Source organism: Triturus cristatus, chromosome 5_2 (genome assembly GCF_964204655.1).
Source record: "Triturus cristatus chromosome 5_2, aTriCri1.1, whole genome shotgun sequence".
In the NCBI taxonomy this organism is placed as follows: domain Eukaryota; kingdom Metazoa; phylum Chordata; class Amphibia; order Caudata; family Salamandridae; genus Triturus; species Triturus cristatus.
The window spans coordinates 146487599-146492912 of record NC_140588.1 but is presented as its reverse complement, the minus strand read 5'-3'; positions in this window follow the sequence as shown (position 1 = coordinate 146492912).

Below are 5314 nucleotides of genomic sequence, written 5' to 3'. Positions count from 1 at the left end.
AATCTTTATGTTTTTTTATCAAGTTGACCACTTGATTAAATGTTGCACCTAGGGGAGAGGATGTGGTGTTACTTCCAGAGCTGCAGACTTTGCAACTGGGGAACCAGGTTGGAGTTTCTGCTTCAGCTCAACATTCTGTGATTCTGGTCAAATCACTTAATCTCCCCATGTCTACAACCAAAATTAATTTGATCTTGTGTGATGTAACCAATGCTCATATAAAGCACTCCAATACCTGACAAGTCTGCACTATATAAAACTGCAAATACACAAAAAATAGGTGTTTTTCACACTTTTGTTATTGGGCTACATGTGGGCTACATCTGGGTGATATTTGTGCTGCATTTGGGCTCTTTTGTCTCTGGTGGCCATCTTGGGAGATTTATTTGTTATGAAGTTTCCTAATTTCCTCATTTACTGCAGTCTCCTCAGTAGGAAATGCTTTCAGTTTTTTACTTTGATTCCATCAAGAAGGTATTCAGATTTGTCACACATTTGCCATAAATTCTGAATGTTAGCACTCCAGTTGCTCATTAGATCACTGTAGTAAAGCTACTGCTCACCACGGAAGTCTGCTGCTGGTATTAAAAGTGTATGTTTCAGTCTACATGTCAGAATATTTTTATGAAATAGAAGAGAATTTGAGAAGTCAAAATGTGCCCTAATTTTTCTATCTGCAGAACTATTCATTATTTCTATGGGAAAATGAACCCCCTCATTTTGTTCCATTGTAAATTAAATGTTTTAAGTGTTACCACTTTATTCCAATCAAAATGGCTTCAGGTGTGCCATACTTTTGTAATAAGTAAGACTGTTAGCGCTCTAGTTGTTCGTTAGAACACTCTGGGACATTCTGTCATTGGGCTATACTTGGGCTACATCTGGGTGATATTTGGGCTACATTTGGACTCTTTTGTCTCTGGTGGCCATCTTGGGAGATTTATTTGTTATGAAGTTTACTAATTTCCTCATTTACTGCAGTCTCCTCAGTAGGAAATACTTTCAGTTTTTTAGTTTGGTTCCATCAAGAAGACATTCAGATGTGTCACACATTTGCCATACATTCTGAATGTTAGCACTCTAGTTGCTCATTAGATCACTGTAGTAAAGCTACTGCTCACCAGGGAAGTCTGCTGCTGGTATTCAAAGTGCATGTTTCAGTCTGCATGTCAGAATTTTTTTATGAAACAGAAGAGGATTTGAGAAGTCAAAATGTGCCCTAATTTTTCATTCTGCAGCACTAATCATAATTTCTATGGCAAAATGAACCTCCTCAGTTTGTTCCTTTGTAAATTAAATGTTTTAAGTGTTACCACTTTATTCCAATCAAGATGGCTTCAGGTGTGCCATACTTTTGTCATAAGTAAGATTGTTAGCGCTCTAGTTGTTCGTTAGAACACTCTGGGACATTCTGTCATTGGGCTATACTTGGGCTACATCTCGGTGATATTTGGGCTACATTTGGGCTCTTTTGTCTCTGGTGGCCATTTTGGGAGACTTATTTGTTATGATGTTTCCTAATTTCCTCATTTACTACAGTCTCCTCAGTAGGAAAAACTTTCAGTTTTTTACTTTGATTCCATCAAGAAGGCATTCAGATGTGTCACACATTTGTCATAAATTCAGAATGTTAGCACTCTAGTTGCTTATTAGATCACTGTAGTAAAGCTACTGCTCACCAGGGAAGTCTGCTGCTGGTATTGAAAGTGCATGTTTCAGTCTGCATGTCAGAATTGTTTAATGAAATAAAAGAGAATTTGAGAAGTCACTCAAAATGTGCCCTAATTTTTCTTTCTGCAGCACTAATCATACTTTCTATGGCAAAATGAACCCCCTAATTTTCTTCCTTTTTAAATTCCACTTTATTCCAACCAAGATGGCTTCAGGTGTGCCATACTTTTGTCATAAGTAGGACTGTTAGCGCTCTAGTTGTTCTTTAGAACACTCTGGGAAGCTGCAGTAGAACACAAAGGAATCAACTGACAGTCTCTGCCCTTGTTGGATGTACATGTTTTACTGAGAATGTCAGACTTCATTCTCCCATGACTGAGAAAGATAATGTGAATTTACAGAAAATATGCTCTCAGTTTAGCTTATAGATCACCTTCCAAACCTCTGTGGGAAAAGCATGAGAAAATAGTTTTCTCTCAAACATGATTCATGATATCACAGCAGAAGGCTTTTTCACATGGTAAAATCACCTTAGAACACACCACAATTCCTAAAATGAGTATGGTACCATCAACAAATGATTTATAATGTAACTAAAGTCTTAAAACCTTCTATTAACTGCAAGACTTTTTAATGAGGTGCTATCATGTATATTGGTCCCAAGATGGCTGCCAACACTTCTTGGATGAAGTGCTGACAGCCAATCAGATCTCACAATGACATGTGTGGTTAGGCTCCGCCCAGATATGTATATGATTTTACTTTTGATTTTCTCAGGAACTACAGAACGGATTTACACCATATATGCAAAAGGCACTTCCTTGACCTGAGGACTACCTCTCTGCCAAATTTCAAGTAATTCTGTTCAGCCGTTCGGGCTGTACCTTTGACTAACGGTCCCTATGGAAAAATGCATGGGGAAAACGCGTTTTGGGACCCCCCTTTTTTCTCGGCCCCCGCTTGACGAATCACCCCGAGTCTTTCAGGGTAGGAGCTGAGCGGAGCGCCCCATTAGTTTTGAAAATTTCGCGAGGATTCGTCAACCGGCGCCAAAGTTATTCAAAATAGATAGAATTTTGAGATTTCCTATGGAAACACGATCCTAACTATAACTATCTACTGGCGACCGCCAGTAGATAATATATATATATATATATATTCACTGAAAAAAACATAGGTTTCAGGGGTGTTATAGTTAGCTGGACTTTTCACTTGTACAAAACCATTGAAATTCCCCCGTTATAGTTAGTTCAGCTAACTATAACTCGCGCGCCCGCAATGCACTGCTGATGACGTCACATATTACATCACTCATGACATGGTCAGTGACATCACTCATGACATCACTGATGTCCTCTCGACCCCAACCATTGGCCGGCAGGACCAAACCCTCTCCTCGAATCACGAGCGTCACTCGAGTCCTTCACACGCCCCATTCCGACATTCACGTTCCAGGCAGCGGCGGCCGGGGACACCGGGAATCATCCACGTGAAGTCAATTCATTCTGATTGTTCCAATTAGGCACTGGGATGTCAGCCGTTATATACCCCGCCCGCTCTCTCACATTCGTACATCGGGGAGAACCGTGAGCGGACGCATAGGTTACAGGACGCGCTGATCGCGAGTAACAGTAAGAGTATGCCTGAAGTGTGTGGTGGTAGCATGAGTAAGACAGCATGAGTATGTGGAAAGTGGAAGTAACCTTACTCGCCTCTGAGGCTGGCTATACATGATGACAAATCCCCGTTTAATATAACGCTTCTTCTGAAATGTTTTCTCTTACAGAGGAAACACAGGTGTGGTTTTCTTCTCCGCCTCTTCTCCCATGAGGCTACTTGTCCAAATCATTAGGGTAAGCTTGGTGGCAGCATTGACTACCACCTCATTTTCGCACTAGTGTCACAAATAGAGTGCCACTGAGTCACGCACACACTTGTGTCACGCACGACACCCAATGCATGCATTGTTTTGTCTTTTCTCCTTTTTTCCTTTTTTACAGGTTCAACTGACCAGCGAGTTACATTGTCTTTTATTAAAACTCTATTTCAGGCTTCACTATTGGAAGCACCCCTTAGACGGTGAAGTGTGACCTATACCACACTCCCGCAGTGGTGTCACATTACCAAATTGTGGTAAGAACGGAGCCCATTATTATTCTATCTATGTCCTGATGAATGCCGCGGATCCTTCGGGGCCATCCAGGCAGAAACATGTCGACCACCCACGAGATCATTCACTAGACGGTTGGGAACAATAAATATCCCAATCACCGTCGCGCTTATTTTAATATCATATAGTTTTCACTTCAAATTAAAGAATTGCTACTGATTACTATAATGATTTTTAATTTTAATTTCACTCACATAGTCACGGGCCCCCACTCCATCACTTAGAAGTGCATCCTTGTCGTCAAGTGTATGCCCGTCCTCCATCAAACGAAGGTTTTGGAGGGCGAGGACTGGTCAATGATGAAGCATGACACCAGGTGGTGTGTGAGACCAGTCCGTATCTTTTTGTGAGATGCCCACACTCACGACGTTCTTGTAGCTCGCTTGGGTTATCACACTAGGAGCAGCTCTTTTGTGATGAACATTTAATATTGGAGGCTGCTGCTCCTAGAACCCCATGCCTCTAGTTCCCCCCTCCACACATCCTGTGGAGTTTTCTTGTGATTGAATTATGTACAGCTGATGGCTGTGGGAACAAACCAAGGGGTACTTCTCCTATAATAAGGGATTTGTTCTATTATACAGCGTTCTGTAAATAGAATCACCACAACAGACCAACCACGTGTCTGAGCTTGGGTACAAAGGCCCGAGTTTAAGATCTGACTAAAGGTCGCATCTATAACCACCCTAATTTCAAGATGGACACCGAACTCTCATTTGGGGATGAGGTTCTAGCGGAGATTTTGAACACACCATCTCTACTAGCGGAAACTATTGTTACACACACAGTACAAAACTCAGACGAATGGGAAGCGTTATCCACTAAGAAAAAAGAGCAAATACGAACAGCTCTCCATGGGGCATTCATGACAGAATACCTCAGAAAAAACACCGCCCCGAGAGGATTGATTGTCACCAATGAGCCTAGACTCTTCCTTAACAACAAAGAGTTCAGAATTAACTGGTCCAGCATCGCTTGGAAATGTACGAAAGATTGGCTTATCCTGATTATCAACACTGCGAGACAATTGGCCGATGCTCTCCTAGTTGAAATTCAACAGAGCGAAAGCAGGCTAAAAACCACAGTACAGCTATCAATCTTCAAGAAAAAGTTGGATGAGATTAATAAAGACCACTCAGAGTACAAGGAATATCTGACCCAATCGAAATTGACAAAATTGAAGAAAGACGTAGTGAAATTCAGTAAGGAAACAATCTATCCATATACAACGGATGAACATTACGATAAACCGAACCCTCAACAAACAGGGAGAAAACAACGCTTCAGACCTACTCCACAGAACTGGACATTTAGTTCAGGAGATGAAAGAAGCGATTCCAGCAGTGATGAAGGCTCAGGACCACCTTTGGGAAGACAACCCCACTACCAACCATTGATGCAAATCCAACAACCACAACATCCGCCCTTCGGCTACTGGCAACAACCGTATTTTCCACCAGGGTTTGGCTATCC